This window comes from Macaca nemestrina, chromosome 3 (assembly GCF_043159975.1).
Source record: "Macaca nemestrina isolate mMacNem1 chromosome 3, mMacNem.hap1, whole genome shotgun sequence".
Taxonomy (NCBI): domain Eukaryota; kingdom Metazoa; phylum Chordata; class Mammalia; order Primates; family Cercopithecidae; genus Macaca; species Macaca nemestrina.
The window spans coordinates 103494036-103507274 of NC_092127.1; the positions used below are offsets into that span (position 1 = coordinate 103494036).

The 13239-nt window shown below is 37.8% G+C and overlaps 1 protein-coding gene across 4 annotated transcripts in view; it reads right to left on the minus strand.

The window, feature by feature from the left end:
• The window catches only part of LOC105479670 (Rho GTPase activating protein 24), a 531861-nt gene that overhangs the window by 330845 nt on the left and 187777 nt on the right, over positions 1-13239 (minus strand). The gene's annotated exons all lie outside the window — the stretch shown is intronic.

The following is a 13239-nucleotide window of genomic DNA, read 5'->3' on the forward strand; positions in this document are numbered from 1 at the left end:
ACAAATTTGGGCATTGAACCCAGAATTCTTGATTGTGTTGAACTTCGATACTGTTTTTCAGAAGAAAATAGCCCTTTTGTTTGTTTGTTTTAGGGACAGATTCTTGATCTGTCACCTAGGCTGGAGTGCAGTGGCACAATCATAGCTCAGTGCAGCCTCAAACTCCTGGGCTCAAACGATCCTCCTGTCTCAGCCTCCTGAGTAGCTGGGACTACAGGCAGGTCACCACTATGCTATGCTAATTTTTTTACTTTTTGTAGAGATGGGGGTCTTGCTATGGTGCCCAGAGCGGTCCTGAATTCCTGGTCTAATGTTATCCTCCTGCGTCAGCTTCCCAAAGTGTTGGAATTCAGGCATGAGTGATCGTGGCAGCCAGAAATAGCCCTTTAAACATTTTTTTTCTTTTTTTTTTTGACAGAGCCTCACTCTGTAGCCCAGGCTGGAGTGCAGTAGTGCAATCACAGCTCACTACAACCTCCAACTCCTGGGCTCAAGCGATGGTCTTGCCTCAGTTTTCCCAGTAACTGGGACTACAGGCACACGGCCCCATGTCTGGCTAATTTTGTATAGAGATAGGGTCTTGCAATGTTGTTCAGGCTGAAACAGCCCTTTAAAAATTGATAAACTAGTAAATTAATTAACACATTAAAATTAGTGAGAAACAAGAGCCTACAAGATGGAAAGTTAATACCTAATACCAACAAATAGTTGGCTGGTGTTCATTTTTCTGACATTTGATGTTAAGTGTATCTCTGACCTAAACAGACTATGTATACACATGACATCACTTGTTTTTGGCCAGCAAACCTGGACTTTATTCCTTTTACAGAATCACTATTAAAATAAACGAAAAGATCAAAGGAATTTTACCACTGAAATGTTATCAGAGGACTCATAACTGTTCATGGTTAAAAACTCACATCATCATTAACAGCAGCAGTAGCAGCAGGAATGAGTATATCCTTGATGGTCTGCCAGGTCCAAAGGCTATCTGGAAATATATTCTGAATATGAAATAGGCTAATTAAGCCCATTGTTCCCTGACTGTCACTCTAAGGGACAGCGGGGAGGTACCAGCTGTATGCCTTACTAGGTTGGCTACCAAACTTGAATCCTTTCCACCCATGAATGTGCACGTAAAATGTGGGTTGCCTGCCAAGGTCAGGACCACAAGATAAATTTCTGTACATATACATAACATATAAATGGAGAATTAAAAGCTCATTAAGATGTTATGAGGAGGATAAAGAGAGAAGAGCAGAGCAAAAGGAAAAGCAATGGCTTGCACGTGTGTCTGTTGCTAATGACCTTTATTTAATCAAAGCTACTTGATTCAGAGGATATCCATGTTGCTCAAGAGTAATGCTTCTTGTATAAAAGCCTGTACGAAATCGTTTTCCACCAAAGTGAGTGCTCTGCTCTGCCCCCGTTGGGTTCTTCCACCCTGTGTGACTGGAATCTCCCTTCTGGTAGCCTCAGGAAGGCAGTGGCTCTGCTTGCTTGTTTCATGTGCTGCAACCTCTCAAGTCCTGCTGTCACCTGTTTCTTTTCATGACACTGGAAGAGGAAATACGGGAATCCTTTCCTTACCATGCTATTGTACTTCAAAACAACTACTTCTTTTGACAGAATTAAAGTGCGGTATATTTAGGGAATGAGCTAACATTGCTCTCTTTTTCTCTGCAAGTCTTTCAAAAGATGAATGGGTACTGCTTTGCCCCCTCAGGCACTACACTGATCTTTTCATAACTCTTTTCCTTGCTCTTCCCAACTCCAGACCTAAAATGTGCACTGTGAATACCTACAACAGGTTCTTGGGAGGCAAAAAGACCAATGGTAACAATAGGAGAAACAAGACAAACATTTAGGTTCCTTAACTCCTTGTCCAGCATTCTTTTCCCACTTTATTAGAGTTTGGACCCTCCACTTACCCAACACTACCAACTCCACCTCTAAACCCAAACCCCAAGCCCCAACTGAGCTGCAGATGTAAATACAATTTTTGGGGGAGCTTGCTTAACAGTTGTTAAATTCTAATGAAAAAAAATCAGAGTTTGCCCCGTTTAGAGGATTTTGCAAAATGATCTGAGTCCGTGGAATATGCACAGCAGCAGCAAAGAAAAATGTCAGCATTAATATGATATGGCTTTTTGTTGCAAGCAGGACTGTTCATTAAAAGCTTAAACAGGTGGCAGGTTTGGCAGCCCAGTGTGTGTATTCTATGGACAGATTTATTACGCCTTTCATTTTAAAATATTTGTGCAGAAACAGACTCAGTGAGATAAATTATCATGTTCGCAAGAGCATTCTGTTCAAGGCTGCTATGATAAATGCCATATCAATCAAATTATGCAATGAAAATTTACCATCAATTTTATCATCATTATCAATTATTTATAACTTAGGAAATGCTTTTCATTTCTTCTCCATTTTAATTTTGGTATCTTCCAGGGAAATTTTACCTCACAGTGGGAGACCCTATAAAATAGGGTATCTGTATACAGGATGTCACTTCAGTTGCTGAGGTCCAGGGCAGGAGTCAGATATGCATTTCAAAGCAAACATAATTACATACGAACAGCATTGGCTGGAATCATCCTGCTTGATGACTTTGAGTGGATAGGATCATGTAAACATCAGAGGAATGTTCAAACAATAAGGCAGCTTTGCTTTGTCAAATGAGATGAGCCACAAGCCAACTGAAGCTCAACATAATGTCAAGCAAAGCAAAGTGCACACACTTCAGTCACCGTGGTGACCTTACATGGTTGGAATGACTCCATAGACTCAATGTAATCACTTTTCCAGGAGCTGGGACTTTCTACTGGCAGTGTCCACCATCTTGGGAAGGCAGGTCTCACCAACTTTAAATGTTACAGGAAATCTTTTGCTAGAAGGTTATCCATAAATTGTTACCCTAAAATCCAGTGTCTCACAGAACTTTCCAGGTTCTTTTGGCCACTGGAGTATCCAGGGCTTTATGCACATTAACCATTCTGCCATTCTACTAGATTTCTTTTTATTCTGTCCTGCTAATGCCACTTCCCACAGCTGCAGAATACATGCTGAATCTCCTTGGAAGCATACTTTCCCATAGAAAACATTCAGAGAGCTCTAAAAAGGGCAGATGATACATCGTGCATTTCTTATTTGGACTCTTGCCTGATTTCCATGGGGGAAACCCTGATTATGTTCAGTATTGTCTTAGCTAAGTATCTCAGGGACACATGTCTCTTGGTTTTTTTCAACTGGCTTCTTATTTACATAATTGGCCTCCCCTTTTTGCTACATTCAGCCTTTAGGTTTTCACTCCTGCCAAAGGACAATGTTTACCAATCTTTACTTGCTTGTGTTTTCCTCACCAGAGGTGTCCTCTCCTCCTATATTGTAAACCAGATCAGTTATCTTTCTTCGAAATACTGCTCAAGAATAAGCTCCATGACAAGTTTTCAGTGGAACCCTCTGATTACAAATTGTTACAGCTGTTCCATGCTTGTGACGAGATCTGTGCAACTCTAATTGGCTAGACGTACATTTGTTTGTGGCTATTTTGAGCTTTGTTTTTGTCCCCATAATCCATAAGGAACTCTCAGACAAATAGTAACAAAAAGCTTACCTCAGGCAAATCCATCAGGTCAATTCAAGATGTTATAGGAGTCATGAAATGTGAATAATTAGTTCAAGGTTTACAAGGTTAATCCTGGTATATCCTGCATAACAACATTACACAGATTGGCACATCCTTACATGACAATGAAAGGTGCCATTAACTCACTGATTTTCACAATTAATCTTATATCCAAAGGACATAGGACTTGGAGTCAAAATGACTGAGTTCTAATCCTTGCTATCTCTCTGCTTACTAACTATGTGATGGTAAGCATGCTGTGGCAACTGCAAAGGCAAATTGACTTAGATAAGTTATACATGCATTTATGAAAGTATAAAGGGTGATTTATTGATTTAAAGATTGATGTTTCCACCATATATCAAAAAGATTTTGTATTATTTTGGGGTAGATAATAAAATAAAACAATTCATATAATCTCCCTAAAAGATGAGTGCATCTTTGACAGGGAAGATAAACAGTCTGAGTTTGAGAGTAAGAGGACTGTTCAGCAACACTGCTTGAATTTGCCTACATTTTTCCTTTTTAACTAGGCTGGCAGGAGAGAAATAAACACCATTATTTCTGCTGTGGCAGTGGTTCTTAAAGTGTGATCACTGATCCTGCAGCATCAACAGCATCCAGGAAAACTGTTGGAAAGGAAAATTGTTGGGTCCACCCCAGATCTACTGAATCAGCCCTCCAGGTGGTTCTGATGAATGCTAAAGATTGGGAACCACTGCCTGAACCGGTACCCTGGGGTTTAGTCCCAGATGCCACTATCTTGTTGGGTAAGTTGAGAGCCCAGGCTAGCGTAAGACATCATGAGAATCTGTGCATTATTAATGGCACATTATTCCAGATTTTCTACCAGTGCAGGTTTCTTGTAATGTTATTATTTCCATTAAATACAAGCTATGCAAGAAAATGGGATTTTACAAACCTTTGTAGGCAAATTCACAGGTTTCAGAAAAAGTGCTTTGCCAGACAAAGGAACCAGATTTTGGGGTTCTAAAAATATGGCAGTTATAAGAAAAAAGACTCTAACTTTAAGTGATTAAGTACACTAGCCAGAATTTAGCCATCAACTTTCAGAATAACTCAAAGGAAAGTCATCCTCTCAATGCTTAGATCTCCCCAGTATTTCACCAGTGGGGAGATCTAAGCATTGAGAGGATGACTTTCCCTTGAGTGATTCTGTATTAAAATGATCTCCAAGCTCTTTTCTAGCTCTCCAGGTCTAAATTTGAGACTCTTTTCTTCTCGCTTTCTCTTTCACTCACATCTTGAAAACTGCATGCACAGAATAGAACAGAAGGCATAAAGGAAAGGACAGAGAGAAACACTGACTGAGAATCAGAGAAAGAAAAGAGAGTTCACAGAGATTTCATATTTTCCAAACCATGGAGTGGTTGAAAGATATCATAAAATTCAGTCAAGTGAGTATGGAAGAGTATCAAAATTTAAGTATTATACAATAAACTCTGTGCACCTTTTAAAAGCAACCTGCATGTAGGTGAGTGGGGACACCTTGAAAGCTTTCTGTACAATTATAAAGGAAGATAAAGAGCTGTCCCAAGTAAGGACAGCCCAAGTGCAGAGCTGCAATAGAGAATCTTTGAATCCGAGCCACTAAAGGGAACTGCAGTTGAACAAAAGGAAGGGCAAGAGGGTAGCACAGCTGCTATAGACTGAACATTTTCTTTGTGCAAGCTCATGCTTACCTTATTAAGGAAAAGCCTTCTCTCCAGCTCGATCTATCAAAGCCATCTATCACATTCTTCCAAGTTCAGAAAAGAGAACTAAGTTGAATAACTACAAGAAATCCAGCACCCGCAGAGAAAGAGTTGCATATATTCAACGTATTGTTAAAGATAGTGTGCTATTACACCACTATGGTTGCAGAACATCAAATTAACAGACATAAAGAAAATAAGCACTCAGCAGGGGAGATATTTAATTATAAGAAGAAGGGCAGCTAGCCTTTGAGAATGCAAGAATTCAACATTTCCCATTTCTCCTTTCCAAGTTTTTTCAAATAAAGTTTTTTCTCCAGTCCTCATCCGGATTGATACTTAGCATCAAATGTTTCCCCACCATGGAGAAATCCACACAACCAGCTTCTTCCTGTACCACCAGAGCCCAGCTGGAACCAGGAATACCTCTCTTTTTCGTTTGTGCTAAAACAGATGAGTAGCCAAGCTTTGCCTGCTGATAAAGAGTAATAATCACGCCGGTAATGGGAAGATTCTGCCTTAACTCAACTGCCAAGATCAGCCTGTGCAACTCCAACCAATGGTGGGATGGGAGGGATGGTAAGAGCAGGATACTGAAATATAATCATTCTTACTGGTGTCTTCATTGTGACATCTGTGTGTATGCTATGCCTTAACTGAAACAAAGTTAGGAAGTCTGAGAGTTGAGAAACTACTTGCTCACTCTGAAAGGAAATCTCGACTAAAAGGAAGCAGAAATTAAAAGTAATTCATAAACAAGAGTGGTTTATAGGCAGGAATTGAAAGGGCCTCATCTGGCCACAACATGGCTTAATTAAACATCGCCTCTCCCTAGTTCATTCCAACTCAACTCAGATTTTCTCTTCATGTTCTTTTTTCTTTATGTACAAGGCTAAGTATTTTTAAGATAAATTTAATCCATATGGTTTCTGATTCATTTACACACATAAAACTCAACAGAATGATTCCTGGTAAGCAAAACGTTCTCTGAGCCTGTTTCCTCCTTGGGAACAGAAAACTGTGTTGTGTTCACATTAAACTCATTCTTTTTTTCTTGGGTTAACATTTCACTCAAAACCTTGGGGCCCCAAACGATGGAATGTATTGAAGGTTGTGAACTCAGCTCCGCAAACGGAAAGAAAAGCACCTACTTACTTCAGACCCTGGGCCTTTGAGGTTTCTCAGTGCCTGTTCTTAGGAATAGTTCTGCATGTGTCCAATAGTATATTTGTAGCACATTCTTCTTTTTAGTAGAAGCATTATTAGGAGGTATCCATTTTTATAGGCAATTCTACCCTTCAACTATAATTTCCTAGCTTCAGAAGTCAGTGTAAGGAAAGTTCTACAGAAAGCTCTGCTCTCAATCACATAAATATACTGGGCACATAAAAAGTATTTTTGGAGGTTCCAGAAGAAAAAGAAGCATATTCTTAACAGAAATGGAAGGCCTGTGCTCATAGCTCCAACACAAAAGTCTACAGCTAAAACATCTCTTTATATATACCTCCTGTCTTCCTCATCCACAAGCTTTGTTGAATCACTTCTGTTCATCCACACATCTTTTACTTTACTTGCATTTTCATTTGACAAATATTTATTTCACTACATACTTTGACCCAAGTCACTGGAATATAAAAATCTAAATATCCATTTGATTTCTTAGGAGGAAAGATGCCAACAAATATATGATAATTATTATAATGGACCTATGGTTAAAATATAGAGGAAACACAGGGAAAAAAATATCATATAATGCTTGCTAAGAAGTGCAGAAAGGCTTAGAGAAAGCAAAGCTAGAAAGATAGTTAGGCTTTCTGCAGGTGGATGAATCGAGGGAAGGCAAGTGCAAAGGCACCGAAGCATTAAAAAAAATCATGTTTTGCAAACTAAACAGAGTTCAGTATTGATGAAGCAAAAATACAAGGTGCCATCTAAGAATATTCAAGAAAGGGGCCCAATAACATAGGGTTTTATATGTCATACAAAGTAATTTAGATTTTAGCTTGTAGGTCAGTTGTGTTCAATTGAGTGTGACCATTAGAATGACCTACGAATCCTTTTTTCAAACACACACTCAGACCCCGATCCAAGACACTCCAATGTGGTAGGTCTTGGGTAGAGACTTTTATATACATTTTCTTAAACATTCATGGTACATGTCCCTGTTTAAGAACTGCCTGAGGCTCATAGGGACCACTGAAGTATTCTAAACATGGGAAACCCATGATCAGCTTGACTAATAGTTGATCCTTTTGTGGATAATGTGAAGAAAATTTTGCAAATGATCTAAGCACAGGGAATGGCTTAAAGGCAATGCAAACTTTCCAACAAGAACGAATGTAGTCCTAAGTTAAAGGATGGCAAGAGGCAAGGCAAGAGAGTTTGAGATAAATAATAGTAATTCAGTCACAAATAATTAATGAACTAAAACTATACCCCCTCCCTCCTTTCTGGTGTGGTGACACCATTCTCCAAGAAAAGGGACACAAAGGGAAGATAGAGGACAGAAAAAAGTGAGCTCAAGTTCTCAACTGTTCAGTTGATTGGATTCAGAATATAAATTATGTAGGAGATTGAGAACGTATTAATTGAAATGCCCTAGACCTTTCTTCTCTGTTTTCAGTATTGGTGATTCAAGAGTGGCTTTATTTGAATTGGCTAACATAGCACTTATTAAGATTTCACAGCTCCAAACACTATGGGCAAGCTGTAATTCTAACTTATGTCAAATAAATGGCAAACAGTATCACTCTATCCTACCCTGAAGGTTGAGAGGATATGAAGTAGGCAACCTAAGAGAATTTTTCTCACATCCTAATCTCCTTTTCTGTCTTTGTTGGCACCATCAGGCACCGTGGTCCATGTTCAGCTTATTTATGCAGCCAAACAAGCTTGGCAGTTTATTGGACAGGAAAATGGCTGAGTTAAATATTATTGAAGTAGGAAAAAATATTCCTGGGGTAAAATAAGGTTTGCGGCCACCCCTTCCCAACTGAACAAAAATTCCTTTCTATAGTTCACACCCCTTCTCTCCTCCTCCCACTTTTCTAGTCTCCTTCTGAGGATCAGTGCTCTGGGGACCTGCACTAAAACCCCAATAGAGGTGTTGACACATGTTCCTACCCAAGTGGATAATTTAGTCACCAATATGCTGGGTTTATTTTTTCTGAACTGCTGCAAATACCTACATCTTTTATTGTACTTTTCTTTTTAGAAGATTCACTAAATTATTCACTAAATTATTTTCCTATCATTATCATATATAGAAGAGTTCATTACACTATAATATTAGATTAAAACTTCTGATGCTTCACATATATATAAATATATATATCATATATAGATATAAATATATATATCATATATAAATATATATATCATATATATTTGAAAGTACAGGGTCAATGCAGTCTACTCTTTTACCTTTTAATTCAGATTTTTAATATACATGTAAGCATATTTTTGTGTCTACATATGTGTGTGCACACCTACATACATACAAACATATGTACCTCTTTATGGGCCATTTCTTCTTTTTAACAGCACTTCCTGCCATCAAACACTATCTCTGTACTTTGCTTCCAGACTTCCTCTTCCTTATGTGATGTCTAGACTATTGTAAATTGTGACTGCACCAGAAATATTAGAATGGGCCTATTGAGCTGCTGCTATCCTCCATTCATCAAACAATGTGTGTTATGAGTTTTTGCCCAGGTATGTTGCCACAGTGTGTTGAAAGTATGACCCTGAAACCTAAATCAGGTTTGTAGGGTAGCACAAAGTCAAATAAGTATCAAACTTCCTCAATTACATAACATCTTGTTGTTTCTCTAGACAACTTGCCTCAGGAGTGAAGATTGAATTTTGAGGCAATTTCTGCATGGACACCAGTATAAAAGGTGAATTCTGAGAGCTCAGCATTCTGAGTTTTGTCTACCCAACAATGAATAGTGTGGTCACTATGCTAAAAGCTGCGACCCCAAAGATACTAGAGCAATTTCTGTCACTTAGTGATGAGATAGCAACTCAGAGGGTCACACATACACACACACAAAGGCACAAAATGAGAATATTAGAAATTCTATCACTGAACCTAGCACCTAAATCTACCCACTTTCAACATTTGTCTTAGTTCAGACTCCCCTGTCTTTGTTACTTCACCAGGTTTGTAACTGACCTTCCTTAGTCTTATCTTTCCATCTCCTTTCTTTTCTCCAAAGCTAGAGCCAGAGCAATCCCTCTAAAGTACATATCCAACATTTTAGTTTACAACTTAAAACTCCTCCATGATCCCTCATTGTTGTCTGGGTCAAGTTCCAACTCTTTAACATGGATTGGATCATGAGGCCCATCATGAAGAACCCCCTCCATACCCCTTTATCTCCTAAGCTTCCCCTCTCAAACTCAGAGTAAGATGTTAAAAACCCCAGGCTCTTTTCAAACACAGTCGCATCTTCTCTCCCTCTCTGCCTAACTCCCTCTCATCTTTTGATCCCAGAGTAAAGGTTACTTCTTCTACTAAGATGCCACTAGCCTCTTCTCTGTGCTACTATAGTAACCTATACTTGTCAGTATTTATATAACACTTTGAAAATGTACTCTAATTGTGTATCAGCACCCTTCGCTCTCTTTCATTTTTACCAACAGATCCTTGTGGATAGAATTTATTTTATTCTCCTAGTAGCCCCTGCAACTAGCTAAGTGCCTGCACACGGTAAATTCTCAATTTCTAGTTGTTGAATAGATAGATGAATGAATGAAATAAAGCTGTTTAGTATTTTCTGTTTTGCTTTAATTGTCCTTAACATGACAACAAAGAAAATTACGAATTATAAGTCTGCTGAAATTGTATGAACATAGTATTAGAGTAAACCAACTAAAACACTGAATAGAAGTCAGGGCAAGTGTAGTTTAATAAGGAACTCATTATACACTGACTTCTTCTGTTTCTTGTTTTTCAGGCTATCAAAAAGTGCCACTAAACTGAAGGGGATAACAAGAGATAATCTCAAATAGCATTTAAATAAGCCTTGAGATGTCTAACTTTTCTATATTTACAAGACTTTTAGGGTTTATATTACTCGACCACTTAAGCAAAACATCGTATTTGTTTATTTACCCTTTCCATAAATAATTTTTAGCTGTCACCAGACTCTTTACCCTCAATTTAAGTGTATTTCCTTTTCCTTGTTTCTTGACATCAATGAGAAAAAAACAGCAATTAAACAATTGTAAACCTCAAGAGAATCAGACAAGTCAGTGGGTAATTTAAGAAACTCTTCTATCCAGTAGATTTTTATTTGGCTTTCATGAAACCTTTAATTCTTTATGACATTGGATACAGAAAAACACAAATATTCATTTAGCTAACTGCTCAGTAAAACAACTTATGAACATTAGGGAAGAACAGAGGATAAACAAAAAAGTTAGGCAGAACCTATACATTGGTTAACTTAAATCAAACTTTCACATACCTTATAGTTTTTGAAAATTTACAAGCCTGGAGTAACAAAATAATTGAGGACCATATGATGACTTGACAGTAAACAAGCTATAATAGAATTGAGTCTATGAAGTATTTTGTTTTCACAACCCAGAGAAAAAGATAAACCAAAAGAATGCTGGAAATTGGGTTGCCCTGCTCCTTCCATAGTTTCTCAGATTCATTCTCCAATTATGTAATTTCAGTTAACTGCGCTACTTTTTTTTTCTTGGCTGATTATTAACCATTCACAATCTGTATTTTATATTCTGACAGTAACCACTCACTTCATTCAATTGCAGAAGGAAAATCACCCACATCACTTTTATAACAAAACATGCTTATAGCAAAATCTGAGTATGTTCCTAATGACTTTTCTAGGTTTGTAACACATATCAATCATCTTTGCAATGTTTCTGGTCAAATGTCTGAATTTAGATATCTTAGTAAGAAACAAGAAAAGGAAGACACATGCTTCATAGCATTTGCCTATAGCTATTTCTGTTTCTGAAGTTTTAACAAAAGTGGTATAAGTGAAGATGAACTGAAACTCTCGAAATACCAAATGGGCTACAAATTGAAACTCTAAAAATAACAAAAGGTTATGTCTACCAGCAGTTCTCTAAAGAATCCCCATCTACAGATTTTTTTTTTTTTTTTTTTTTTTTTTTTTTTTTGAGACAGTCTCGCTCTGTCACCAGGCTAGAGTGCTGTGGCACTATCTCAGCTCACTGCAACCTCCAACTCCCTGGGTCAAGGGATTCTCCTGCCTCAGCCTCCCGAGTAGCTGGGATTACAGGCATGTGCCACTATGCCCAGCTAATTTCTGTATTTTTAGTACAGATGGGGTTTCACCATGTTGTCCAGGATGGTCTCGATCTCCTGACCTTGTGATTCACCCACCTCAGCCTCCCAAAGTGCTGGGATTACAGGTGTGATCCACTGCACCCAGCCAGATTTTCTTTTAAATTAATTCAGCCAAGTCCTCTCCCTTCCCTGAGTCTCACTATTTGACTACTGTAGCCCTGAACATCTGCATTATTGAAACAAGTAGCTGTGAATAAATTACTCTGACTGTTTTGTTACACTTACATGGAGGATACAATTTAAAGCTACTTTTAAAACAGTATTTCAGGAAAAAAAGAAAGTCATTTTGGAAATAAAATCCAAGAAATATTGAGCAATATTAACTAAAGTGTGAGAATTAATTCAATCATTAGCAAGTACATTTTCCTTGCTTCATGGCTGGCAGGCAGGACTTAGGTATTTACTGATTGGCTCCTTCAATGTATGTAAGGAGGGAATAAGAGACAGTCATAACTTAAAAGTTAATTAAGAAATTCAGTTGAAGACACTCAACTGCAAAGTTAAAAGACTTTCAGATGTGAAGTTAATCACGTTCCGTTTTTTCCACATAACCCACCCGAGCTTGGATCAGAAGTATAAGGGCAACTCCCTCTAGCAGCAAGTCCTACTGCCCTGGTAGCTGCTTGTTCAGCTGCAAGCACTCTAGACTAAAGGAAGCTATTTCAGAGAACTAATAGAAAGAAACCTATTATCTTTTTAGAGACAGTTTCATAAGGATATTCTAAGTTACCAGAAATGCTTCTTGGGGAGGTGTGTGGTACTATCCTTAGATCCAAAATAGGGGAGGAATGAAAAAAAGAAAGACTTCACATCATCTCCCCTTTTTCACATTACTGAGTCATTCTTCTACCCTGAAAATGTGCTCTTCATAAAAACCAGACTGAGTGAAGAGATGAAAGAACTATAATATATTAGGAAACATAGTAATTATAACCCTTATGTGTACTTTAATTATATAATGTGTTCATCAAAATGAAGGGAGATAATTTTCTATTTCCAAGAGTAAAATTACATCATTTCAAATAGTGTAATAGAACTAGGGAGGAGAACATTAATATGGCCGCTATATTCATATTTTTTTATATGTTGAAATACCAGAACCTATGTTAGGCCTTGTAGATAACACAGGAATATTCTGAGATACAATTTCCATTTTAGAAATTAAATTTAGAAATTTAATTTCTAAAGGAATTATTTAAACATTAATTTAACAACAGATAAACTTTAATCTTATTTTTACTTTATGATATTGTAACATTTGACATTGGCCTTAAAAATCTGATAGGCACTTCAAAACGACAGAACTCTTGGTTTCCTTTTTGCAAACTATACTGCACTAGCAGCATCCTCATTCTGTTACTGGTAGCATCATTCTTTCCTCTGTTCAGGCCAAAAACCTTGGTTCAGACTTCAGCAACATCAGACAATTCTTTGTTGTAGAGAACAGCACTGTATGCTTCATAGGATATTTAACAGCACCCCGGCTTCTACCCACGAGATATCTGTGGTATCTTCCCCAACTGTGACAGCCAGACACTGTCTCCAGA